We start from the raw sequence: 13842 nt of genomic DNA on the forward strand, positions 1-13842 counted from the left end.
AGCCCCCTGGCCTCTTATGCATTTTACCAAAGCCCTCCATTCGAGTCGATAAGACGATCTGGGTTATGGATTTCTCTCTGACCAATAACCAAAGGTCTGATTTAAATAGAGCAACCTGACAATATCTGTTTCTTTCCCCCCCCCCCTCTCCCATCTTAGGGGGCAGAGTGCAACCACCACCTACCTTGGGAAACATGATTTGAAGCTAACTTTGGAGAATGTTGTGATAACCACTTGTTTTAGTTTCTTGGGGGAGCTGTTTAGGACAAATATGTTTAGTAGCAATAACTGGTGCACAATTGAGTGAATCTGGACTTGCACTATGTTCATACAGAAGGATTGAAACAACTTTAGCCATCTCCGGAGAGTTGTATTTTAGATTAATATGGAGCAATTGTAGAATCAGATTGGGCATTATGGAAATCACTATCTTATGCAACTACTGTATAAAGCTGTAATGATCCACTGCCTTAACAGTAATTATTCAGTACCTCTATTTCACTGTTCCAAAATAAGTAAATACTGTTATTATTTCCTTTGCCTTATACAAAGCCAGCACATAATGAAATATTATGGTGTGCCATTACAACAATAATCTGTCAGCATGGTGTTCTCTATACTATTGAGGCATTATAATTAAAAGAAATTCAACTCGTTTTTAAAAATCAATTTTTGAGAACTTACAAGCAGACATTTTGCTAAGTGTTGAGCACTATTCTGCCTACTGGTGGAGACATTCAGCTCACAATTTTTCATCAGGATACAGTTACTTGCCTTGACACAGGATGAGATTGGGAATTCACCACATAGGAAAGCATTGGTGAAAATGTTATGTTGCCATTCCAAGGTATGGCATTGTATTGTCACATGGACACTATTGGTTTTAATTTCATGCATGCAGATTTTAGAAATAAAAGAAGATCCGGAGACATAATAGAGGTATTCAAAATTATGAGGGGTTTTGATAGAGCAAGTAGGGAGAAACTGTTTCCTCTGGCAAGTGGGTCGGTAAGCAGAGGTCATAGATTTAAAATAACTGGCAAAAGAACTAGAGGGAAAATGAGGAGCGATTTCTTCACACAGAGAGTTGTTAAGATCTGGAACACACTAGCTGAAAGTGGTGGAATCAGATTCCATAGTAACTTTCAATGGGCAATTGGACATTGCCTTGAAGAGGACTAATTTTCAGGGTTATGGGGAAATTGCTGGGGAGTGGGACTAATTGGATAGCTCTTTCAAAGAGCCGGCACAGGCACGACGGGCCGAATGTATACTATTTAAAAAAAAATCTTAAATCCATAATATGTGGATAAATAAAATGTCAAGTTAATATAATGATGTTTCTCCCCCAGACCATGCACTGACTGACTGGCAGAGGAACTACTCTTAATCTTCCATCTGTGTTGGCTGAATCATGGGATGTGAGGAAGAATGGCTCTGGGGTGACCCTCCTATGACATTCTTTCTCTCTCTAGCTTCACAAAATGAATTTATTTTTGGAGTACAGCCTGACACCTAGCAATGTGATGGATCACAAGCAGGCACTAGTGTCTCAACACCTTGTGGGGCTGTGCATTGGTGCTGCAACTTGCAGGCCGCCTAGATGCTTAGATTGTGTTTCCTTGTTTAAGTTAATATAATCCTCATAATAGTACTCACCACATGGTGGTGCTACAGTCTTTGTTTGATGAAATATTTTGGGTGAATGGGCTATAGGGATGATGTATGTGCTTAAGATACACTTTAGTTGAAATTAATTTTACTGTAGATTAATGAATATGCAATTCGAGAAAGAATAAGTGGAGAAGAATTTTAATTCATGCCACTTTTTAGCTCGATTGCAGCAATACTATAATGTGTAAGCTTACAATAATATAACAATTTGTATTTCAACAGCACTTCTCACATACAGAAAGACATCTTAAAACACCTTACAGGATATGGGCCAAAACAAAAATAAATTGGGTATATAGCCTGTTACTTCGAGTTAGTTATTTTTCTCTTTCAGCATAAACAATTAGACATTTAAATTCCACAGGAGTCTAATCTTTACTTTAAGATACCAAGGTGAAGGGGCAGGCCCATAATGCAGGACGTCATCAAAGATGAAAAAAAGTAAAAGAGGAGGCAAATCCTTCATCGTTGTCAAAATCCTGCAATTCCTTACCTACCACCACCTTAGGAGCACCGCCAAAGGCCAGCCACCTTCTCCGCGGAGGCAACTAGGAATGGGCAATATGTGTGACCTTGCCAGGTTCGCCCATATCCTGAGAACAAATCACATTTGACATTTAGGGTTGTAGGAGAGAAAAAAGACTCGAAGAAGTAAGGGATTCCGCAGCTTTGATGACCTGCGAAAGAACGAGTCTGTTCGCCCTCCTACCATCTGGAAGACGCTACAGATGCATTCGCACCCGTACGACCAGATTTAGGAACAGCTTCTTTCCCAGGGCTGTCATCCTACTGAACTCCACAAATAAACACTAAAGCCTGCACATCTGCCGATGCACTTTATTATGGTCATATTTATGCTAATATATATGTACAAATGTATGTTGAAATGTTTAAGTGTCCTAATCCAAATTGTACACTCTCGGGAGCCGCAAGCCTACATTTCGTTGTACTGCACTTGTGCACTAACAATGACAATAAAAGTCGATTTGATTTGATTTTGATTTGAGATTAACAGTCCGGATGCAGAGAGAAGGGAGATAATAAGTTATGGCTGTCACAAATTGTGAAATATGCCATTTTATTAGCATATCGAAATCAGGGTTAAAGGCAGGTTAGTATTCTCTTCAAAGGAAATTTGTCTTTGTTCTTGAAAAAAATAGGTTAGTTAATTAGATGAATGCGCTAAGTGTAAATGTCAGCTCCAATGTTTTGCAAGTGTTAATGAGAAGATACCTCTAAATTGGGCCCAGCCATTCAGACTCCTGTGGTTTAGTTGTGGTTGCATGTTGAAACTTAGTAGCTGGCATGCATGAAAGTGGCCTTGGACTGTTATAAAGCTACAAAATATTATTCATCTTCTGTCCTTCAAAGAAATTAAGATAAAAGCAGCATCTGCCTACAGATTATTTGGTTTTTGCTGTATTCTGAAGGCTTTTCAGATAAAACACCTTTGTAAATGTGCTGCTTAAATATAGTATGGAAAACTCTACCTGAGGGATACCGCTTGATGACACTTGAGGGGCATGAGAAGATTAAAATGTTAATATTCATTGCCAGTACTCGAGATTTTGTTTTATTTCAAAAGCTTGTTCTAACTGCTGGAGAAAAGCAACAACTAGCATTTATATTTGCCTGAATTTTGCGGTCAGTGGTGAATGATCGGTGCTTGCCGTTCATTAAGCCTCCAGCTGCCCACAGACTTCAGGGGCTTTTTGCGTGGCAACTCAGTGATCAGGAGTCCGATACAGCGCGGCGCCCTCTACAGGGGATCTGGGACCTGTGGGGAGCAACAGGGCAAGCAACAGAGTGTCTCTTCATCCAATTAGATTGAAGAGTCTAAACCAGGAAGTGTCAGAATATTTAATTCAATGTAAATTCATGTACAGAAAGTGAAATAGAGAGAAAGAAAGATGGGATTAAGAGAGAGATAAGAGACAAAGAGAAAGTAAGATCTCCAACAATAATTAAAATCTGAAGGAATGAGACTCCACAGTTGTAAAAGTAAATTTTCAATGCCAGAGCGGTTGTTTGGGCATAATTAAGACTTACCATGCCATTAAAAGTTCAGACACTTGAATGGACAAGTCCTAACTTTTTGTGGCATGTTTAGTGGGTATCTAATGGGCAAGTACCACAACATCACAACCTTCATGTGTTTGAATGCTGAATTTCTCGGTGATGTACCGGTGTAGCGAAGCTTGTGGCATAGCAGAGCAAATCGGATAGCAACTTCCTGATTTCTGCGTTTAATTATGCATGTGCAGACGTCAGAAGTTGCTGTCCGATTTACTCCATAATAATGGTGAGCGCTGATAGCCTCACTGTGATTCCTACCACAAAATCCGAGTCAATATGTCTTTAACGTAGAAAATTTTCCAAGGTGCTTCGTAGAGATGTGATCAAGACAACAATGGATGCGTTCCTGGTCAGTGAGTTTTAGGGGACATTTCAGTTATGAATAATGTAGGAGGATCCAAAAAAGTGAGAGATTTCCTTAAAAGCCAAAATAAGCAGGAAGGGCCATCTTGCTTCCCATCACTAGTGCAAATCCTTTATAGAAACATAGAAGATAGGAGCAGGAGTAGGCCATTCGGCCCCTCGAGCCTGCTCCGCCATTTAATGAGATCATGGCTGATCATCCAAATTCAGTACCCTGTCCCTGCTTTCTCCCCATACCCCTTGATCCCTTTAGCCTTAAGAAATATATCTAACTCCTTCTTGAATATATTTACTGAATTGGCCTCAACTGCCTTTGTGGTAGAGAATTCCACAGGTTCACCACTCTCTGGGTGAAGAAATTCCTCCTCATCTCTGTCCTAAATGGCTTACCCCTTATCTTTAGACTGTGACCCCTGGTTCTGGACTCCCTGCCATTGGGAACATCCTTCCTGCATCTAGTCTGTCTAGTCCTGTTAGAATTTTATAAGTTTCAATGAGATCCCCTCTCATTCTTCTAAACTCCAGTGAATATAAGCCCAATTGTCCCAATCTCTCCTCATACGTCATTCCTGCCATCACAGGTGTCAGTCTGGTGAATCTTCGCTGCACTCCCTCCATGGCAAGAACATCCTTCCTCAGATAAGGCAACCAAAACTGCACACAATACTCAAGGTGTGGTCTCACCAAGGCCCTGTACAACTGCAGCAAGACAGCCTTACTCCTGTACTCGAATCCTCTCGCTATGAAGGTCAACATACCATTTGCCTTCTTAACCGCCTGCTGCACCTGCATGCTTACCTTCAGCGACTGGTGCACAAGGACACCCAGGTCTCGTTGCACTTCCCCTTCTCCCAATCTATTGCCATTCAGATAATAATCTGCCTTCCTGTTTTTGCCACCAAAGTGAATAACCTCGCATTTATCCACATTATACTGCATCTGCCATGCATCTGCCCAATCATCCAACCTGTCCAAATCATACTGGAGTTTCTCTGCATCCTCCTCACAGCACACACACCCACCCAGCTTTGTGTCATCTGCAAACTTGGGAGATATTACATCTAGTTCCCTCGTCTAGATCATTAATGTATATTGTGAATAGCTGGGGTCCTAGCACTGATCCCTGCGATACCCCACTAGTCACCGCGGTGTCCGCCGGCGCGCTTGAGTATTTCCGTAACCGGTGGCCCCCGCGGGGACTGGAGTGCATTTTCAACTCGGAAAACCAAATTTTAATTTGATTTAAGTTTTAGTCCAACTTTTGTTTATTTACAGTTCAATTGTTTTTTTTTTTGGGTCCAAACAAAAAGAGTACCCCACTAGTCACTGCCTGCCACTCAGAAAAAGACCCGTTTATTCCAACTCTTTGCTTCCTGTCTGCCAACCAGTTCTCTATCCAAGTCAGTACCTTACTCCCAATCCCATGTGCTTTAACTTTACATGCTAATCTTTTATGCGGGACCTTATCGAAAGACTTCTGAAAGTCCAAATACACCACATCCACTGGTTCTCCCTTATCTATTCTATCAGTTACATCCTCAAAAAGTTCCAGTACATCTTTTATAATGGACTCTAGCATTTTCCCCACTACCGGTGTCAGGCTTATAATTCACCGTTTTCTCTCTACCACCTTTTTTGAATAGTGGGGTTACATTAGCTACCCTCCAATGCATGGGAACTGTTCCAGAGTCTATCGAGTTTTGGAACATGACCAGCAATGCATCTACTATTTCTAGGGCCACTTCCTTAAGTACCCTAGGAAGTAGATTATCAGGCCCTGGGGATTTATCGGCCTTCAATCCTGTCAATTTCCCTAACACCATTTCCCTACAAAATACTGATTTCATTCAGTTCCTCCCTCTCATTAGACCCTATGTTCCCCGACATCTCTGGGAGGTTATTTGTGTCCTCCTTTGTGAAGACAGAACCAAAGTATGTATTTAATTGGTCTGCCATTTCTTTGTTCCCTATTATAAATTCCCCTGATTCTGACTGCAAGGGACCTACGCTTGACTTCACCAATCTTTTTCTCTTCACTTATCTATAGAAGCTTTTACAGTCAGTTTTTATGTTCCTTGCAAGCTTACTCTCATAATCTATTTTCCCCCTCTTAATTAATCATTTTGTCCTCATTTGCTGAATCCTAAACTGCTCCCAAACCTCAGGTTTGCTGCTTTTTCTGGCCAATTTATATGTTCTCTCCTTGGATCTTATGCTAGCCCTAATTTCCCTTGTTAGCCACGGTTGAGCCACCTTCTTTGTTTTATTTTTATGCCAAACAGGGATGAACAAATTCTGTAGTTCATCCATGCGATCTTTAAATGTTTGCCATTGCCTATCCACCGTCAACCTTTTAAATAACGTTCCCCAATCCATCCTAGCCAACTTGTGCCTCATACCATCGTAGTTTCCTTTATTTAAATTCAGGACCCTAGTCTCTGAGTCAAATACTTCATTCTCCATCTTAATGAAGAATTCTATCATATTATGATCGCTCCGCCCCAAGGGGCCTTGCACAACAAGATTGCTAATTAATCCTTTCTCATTACATAATACCCAGTCTAAGATGGCCTGATCTCTAGTTGGTTCCTCAACATATTGGTCCAGGAAACCATCCCGTATACACTCCAGGAATTCCTCCTCCACAGTTTATTACTAATTTGGTTACCCCAATCTATATGTAGATTAAAGTCACCCATGATAACTGCTGTGCCCTTATTGCACGCATCTCTAATTTCCCGTTTAATGCCATCCCCAGCCTCAGCATTACTGTTTGGGGGTCTGTATACAACTCCCACTAATGTTTTCTGTCCCATGGTATTTCTCAGCTCTACCCATACAGATTCCACATCATCAGAGCTAATATCCTTCCTTACAATTGTGTTAATCTCTAACTAGCAATGCTACCCCACCTCCTTTTCCTTTTTGCCTGTCTTTCCTGAATATTGAATAACCCTGGATGTTGAATTCCCAGCCTTGGTCACCCTGGAGCCATGTCTCCGTAATCCCAATTATATCATATCCGTTTACATCTATTTGTGCAGCTAATTCATCCACCTTATTACGAATGCTCCTCGCATTAAGACACAAAGCCTTCAGGCTTGTTTTTTTAACACTCTTAGAGCTTTTAGAATTATTATTTACTGTGGCTATGTTTGATTTAAACCCTTGATTTCTCTGACTGCCACGTTTGCTTTTCTCCTTCCTGTCTTTTGCTTCTCTCCTTGCTTCCCTTTCCTCTCTCTCCCTACACAGGTTCCCAACCCCCTGCCATTTTAGTTTAAACCCTCCCCAACAGGTGTAATTCCAAAATAAATCCATTATTTCTTTCCCCTTTCTCTCTCCTCGGGAGTATTAATTCCTTACTATGGTAGGGTTACACAGATGCTCTCTGATATTGTGCCTATTTGGCCATTATTCATGGGTGAGCTTTGATACTGAACAATAGCAGGCTATTCAAGCACAGGTTAGATCACAGCCAAAACTTGTTCTGTTCTCATCTGATGTCCTCACATGCATATTCCCACCACGGACTCTTCCCTAAGGGTGCTGAGGTTGCCTCTCATACTTGTACCATCACCCCAGCTGAAATCAGCTATCTTGATACAGACCCGGGATTGAACTTGGGATAGTTAAGACTTTATACTCACCGGATAAACACTGAGTCATCAGAGGAGCTTTGACTGATCATTTTCAAGGACCGAATTTTCTTTGCAGTTTATGATATATTGAGCCAAGTCAAAACAAATAGAATCATGGCCCATAATTTGCTGTCAAAATAATGGCAAGGCTGATAGCGCTCTCCATTATTTATACGTAAATGCTACAGCAACTTCAGGCAAGGGCAGATGCGTGGTTAAATCCAAAAGTTGCTCTCTGCTGGCACTTTGCTGTCTGGCTCACCTTTGAACTGCGTGGAGTTGCTGCACTTGCACGGTAGATACAAATAAAACCCACCACAGAAAGTTAGAGCTGGTCTGAAGTGACGCAAGGAGCCAGTTTTGGAGCCACTTAAGGTCTGTGCATATTTAATTAAGCCTGGATTAGCAGTCAGAGATTCTTTTAACAATGTGCTAAGTGTTAATTACTGCCAATGAACCTCTCTGGCACTGAAAATTAACTATTACAAGTGTGGAGTCTCATTTGTTCAGCTTTTAATTGTTGCATATTTTTTTAAAATTACTTTTTCTTTCTGTCTCTCTTAATCTAATCTTTCTTGCTCTCTCTTTATTTCTCTTGCTGTACCTGATTTGGCATTGAAGTTACCCTCTCTAATTGACACTTCCTTCTTAGTCCTTGTGCTGTTAATTTCACAATCCTTTAGCCTGATTTTTTGAGGAGGTACCCGTTCGTTGTCCTGTTCACTAGGGCCACAGATGCTTGGTTTCCCTTGCTGCAATGTTTTCAGCTTACACTTCTAGCAACTTGCCACACAAAAAATATAATAACCTAAACTTGCAAAGGCAAGTCTGATGGCAGACACCATTAGATTCACTCCTATGCCAAATTATCTACCAGTAAGTGTAAGAGGAATTGGCAACAGGAATATTTAAGAAATAAGTTAAAACAAATGATTGGTGATATTTATATGACTGCACTGGATACTTGTTGAAATGTTATATAATTTGCTTGACAGTATTTGTATTTCCCATAGTCACTTCTGCTTCCTGGAAATAGGAATGGGATCTTCTCTTTCACATTGTAGATACACATCTCATTTGAAGTTATGTTTTAAAGAAAAATCCTATAATTTGTGTCATTTGAATATTGTTTTGCTACTGAATCGAAGTACAATTATTTAAAAAACTACCATTTTTTTAACCTATAGATAAATTATTTTTTTCCCCAATCAGGCTCTTGTTCACAGTATGCTATCTGATCATGTTGAAATGACAATCAAAGGTGCATTGTTTCCAAGATAGTAACAACTACAGTTTCTATAATAGACCTGTTCTGATATTGTGTAACCATTCCATTGTGCTCGTCAATTGCTGCCTAGTTCTAGCCAGTCTCTGTCTAATCCAATCAAGGCGAGGGATAATCATGGCATTGTGCTAACGAGATTTGCGCCTGTCACAATCAAATCAGAGAGGCAGATTTATTGCACCTGTCAAAGTGTTGACCAGGGCTGGTCAAATGGTCATAAATGCTGTAGATTTCTTTCAAATCTACTGTAAAATGAATTTCAAATTGATATACTTAAACTTTTCTAAATTTACTTAAAAGTCCAGGAGGAGTTTCTTTTTGTTCACTCCCTTTGTATTTATACCCAGCCTGTAGTGTGTTTTCCCACAGTTAGGTGGTTCCCAGGCCAATCTAAAGCCATGGTCCCTTTTACTTTCGACAGAGCAGCCCTAATATACCCCTAATCGATTACATCATGTAGTGGCTGAGCAGTGAGGAGGAAAAAAACACCTGGAAATTAATTGTACACAGTAAAAAGTTGCCCCTTTAAAAAAAAAAAGTTGTATTTTGTGGCAGTATTTTTCTGAATCTATAATGGAGGCATGCTTTGGGGTGGGAGACTTTCCATCACCTTTAAACAGAACAAAGCCAGTACTTCAGATGAAGTGGATGTATGCAAATAGAAAATAACAACAACTTCCATTTATATAGCACCTTTAACATACTAAGAGGTCCCAAGGCACTTCACAGGAGTGTTGCAAAACAAAATTTGACACTGAGCCACATAAGGAGATATTAGAGTAGATGGAGGTAGGTTCTAAGGAGCGTCTTAAAGGAGGAAAGAAAGGAAGAGATGCGGAGAGGTTTAGGGAGGGAATTCCAGAGCTTAGGGCCTCGGCAGCTGAAGGCACGGCCACCAATGGTGGAGCGATTAAAATCGGGGATGCTCAAGATGTCAGAATTGGAAGAACACAGATCTCGGGGGGGGGGGGGGGGTTGTGGGGCTGGAGGAGATTACAGAGATAGGGAGGGGTGAAGCCATGGAGGGATTTGAAAACAAGGATGAGAATTTTAAAATCGAGGTGTTGCTTAAAATAAAAGTAGAATGTTAACAGAACATATGACAGGCGTGACAGCGATTTTACCAACATAACCATGGTCGTCAGTCCACATATGCTTCGTCGCTACTTATAAAGTATCATTTTACTTGTAAGTTTGCTGTTCCAGGCATAGAGAACATTTTGTAACTGAAAGGCAAGACTAATGCACAGCTGTGCAGTTGGAAATGTTATGAACTCCAGATACAGTAATAATAGACATATTGAAGAATTCTGGCTAGTATTTTCACAAGACTCCATACTACCAAGGTAACCAAGCAAACACTGATACACTGTATCCATCCTACGAGCAGACTTTAGTCTCATATTTTGATATGCTACAAGCTTTAGCTAAAGGAATTTACTGAGTTGTATGACCTTAGCCAATGCTATTAAAATGCTGATCATAAATTGAGGGGCAAAGGCTACATAAATTTAAAGAAAATATTCTTGAGGACTAGGCACTTAAACCTTTATTAGAAATGTGCGATGACGGATTACAGCCAGCTCTTATGATCAGGGTTTCTCCTTAAAGTAAAATGTGAGTTTGGCTCGCTTGGTAGCATTCTTGCCTCTTGAGTCAGAAGGTTGTGGGTTCAAGCCTCATTACAGATTTGAGTACAAAGTTTAGTCTACATTGTTGGAGGTGCTATCTTTTGGATTAGGCATTAAACCAAGGCCCTGTATGCATCCCATGACACTATTCGAAGAACAGCAAGAATTTTCCCAGTGCCCTGGTCAAAATTCCTCCCCCAACCAGCACCACCAAAAACAGATTATCTGGTCATTTATATAATTTGCTGTTTGTGGGACCTCTCTGTGCACAAATTGGCTGCTGTATTTGCCTACAAAACAACAGTGGCTACACTTCAGAAGTAACCCATTAGCTGTAAAGAGCTTTGGGATGACCTGTGGACGTGATAAGGTTCTAATAGAAATGTAAGTTCTTTCTTTCATACTAACTGTAACAGAAGTTGAGCCAGAATAAGGGTTTAATAAAATTGAGTTTGTCATAATTGATGTTCAACTGTCACAGTTTAACCACTGTCTCCAGTATTTGTTAACGTTATAGAAGACAGCACAGGATAGCTTCAGTCCTGCTGCCATGACAGCTTCTGTACCACAGTACTTCAAAGTGGCAGTGAGCTCACCACTCTTGCTGCAAGGTGAGTAGTACATGGTAGTTTCCACTATAGTGTTCTTTGTTCCTGTGGGTGTTTTATGTAAATAAGGGAGGTTGCCTACAATCGCACCTGCTCCTGATTTTCCGCATTTAGTTTTGGAATGGTATTGATGCCAATTTGAACTAGCCTTTAAAGCTTCATATTTTTCAGCTTTTTAAAAAAAATAAGAAAACTCTCCCTCTAGAAATGGCTGCAGTCATGTCCAGCGAGGGGTAAGACTCCAGCTATGTATCTTTTCTGCAAGTGGGGGAGTTCGTTTTTTTTTACAAAATCCGTCTGACTCAAACTTACTGACCTAGATGTCTCTGCTAGCCTTCACTGCCAAGAGAAGCAGGTTTTGGTCACTAAATGCCCAATTCTTGTTGATGTTGATTTAAAAAAAAAAAAATAGCTCCAACTAATAGAGGGAAATTGCCCAGGTGGAGGCCCTTTTAATTTCTGCTACATTTACAGCTTGTGCTAGTTCGGTAGGAAAGACTTTGAATTATAAACATTTTCTTAAAATAAGAAAAAAAAAAGTTAAGTGGTGTCATTTACACAAGGGATGTTTGATACTTCAATGCGCTGAAAGATTCTAGTGTGAATGACGAGGGGTGGACTGGCTTCCCTAAAAGTGCATGAGATTCTGTTGGACAAAGATGGCGCCAATAATACAGTGGTATCCAACCATTCAGGGGAGCACTCGGGAAATCTCCCAGTTTCCCACATAGCCAGTCCGCCCTGAATGTGACATTGCTTCGAGCTGCAATTATTAACGTTGGGAAATTAGACTACAAATGCAACCAGAGCAAGTGGATACTTTGGCTCCCCCCATTGTCTCAGCAAGTTCACCCAGTGATTGAATGAGCCACACAGGCAAAGAAATAATGCTGAAGCAGCTGATCTTAGCCAGGTCACTTAGGAGCTGCAGAGCAATCTGTGCCCATGAAACTACCCCGGCAGAGTTGGATGTTTTCAGGAGGGAAGGAGATAAAATTGGTGAGAAATAAAAATTGTATATATTGCCGAGTAGCCAAGCCAGGAGGATGGGGAGGGGGGAGCAGACAGAGCCAGAATATAAGCACCACAAGCTACCTAGACAGCAAAACCAGACCACTAGATACAAGATTAAAGGGGCAAATACTAAAACTATAGAGGTATATACAATGAATGTCAAAATAAAGTGATTGAATTAGAGGCATATGTGGCAACTGGTAATTATGATGATGTAGACATGATAGATATTGTTAACTCGGGATGATGGAAATTAATATAATTTTGAATGGGTACAGGCAATTTTAGAAGAACTGGAAAGGTGGAAGGTGGCCTTAAATTGCTAGAAGCGGTGGTTAAAGCAGTCAATTGTGATATTTAATAAGGAATTAGTGAAATACTTGAAGGAAAGTGTTAAAACCTGGAGTGAAAGGAAGATTAAAATAGATAGCTACCATGTGGAGCTAGCATCAGGATGATGGGCCAAACGGCCATCTCCTGTGCTGAAGCACCTATGATTCTATGTTTAAGGTAGTCAAAATAATTTAATGGGATAAGCTATATGAAATTCTCTGATATGTAAAGATAAAAGGCCTAGAACAACATTTGGGGTTTATCACAGATCACTGGGACAAAATAAGGAGAATGCTGCATGATGAAAGTAGAGGGATGAGTGAGACAAGGAAGGTAGTGCTGATGGAGGCTTAAAACAGCTCAACATGCACTGAAAATACTTAAGTGGAAAGGACTCTGAGCATGGCAATATAGTGCACAACTGTTTCCTAAACTCTAAAATGGGGAGACAGTACTATTGGTATCTTGGAAGAATTAAATAAAATGGCCAATGAGCTGCCTTCATCCAAAACTATCATGTGATTTTATGAAGAACCCAGGTTTAATTTCTGGTCTTCATTGAGTCAGCTGATCTTAGCCAAGCTTCAGCAAGTTATGCAGTCATTTCTGTTTTTTAAAAAAGCTTATTGTAAGGCAAGTTTTTAGCCTTTTTTGAATATGTGACAAAGTTTAGTTGCCTGTCTTATATACATGTTAGAAACTGCTGTTTGGCCTAGGTCAAATTTACACATTTATTTGTTAAAGATAATTTGTAACATATGACCCTTTGTCTCCACATATAAATCAACTAAATTGAATATGTAGGTCATGCAAAAAAGATCCCTTGTATCTGTACCCGGAGGAAATTGGTCAACTACTTGCTACAAATGAGGACAGCTTGTACTTGCACATGTAATTGAACTCGCAGTAAATATTTAAGTCAAAAAAAGAGGTTCTTCCTACATAAAATTGATAGAAATTGATCAGATGATTTTCCTGATTGTATTATATAAGTACAGAACTTTATTGACATTTTGAACGGAGAGAATTTTCTCACCAAACAGACATGGACAGTTTTTATTCGCAGATTCTATTTTCTAAAGGAACCCACCACCTCCATTTAGGTCTCCTCCTGATGTGCTATTTCACCAGCTTCAAAGTCAAGCAGGTAACCAGCTCCCAAGCTTCTACTAGTCTCGGTCTGTAACCAGCTACAATGCCCTTGGTATACCACTGCT

The sequence above is a fragment of the Somniosus microcephalus genome, chromosome 10 (assembly GCF_052327205.1).
Source record: "Somniosus microcephalus isolate GS21.2 chromosome 10, FLI_Smic_1.0, whole genome shotgun sequence".
In the NCBI taxonomy this organism is placed as follows: domain Eukaryota; kingdom Metazoa; phylum Chordata; class Chondrichthyes; order Squaliformes; family Somniosidae; genus Somniosus; species Somniosus microcephalus.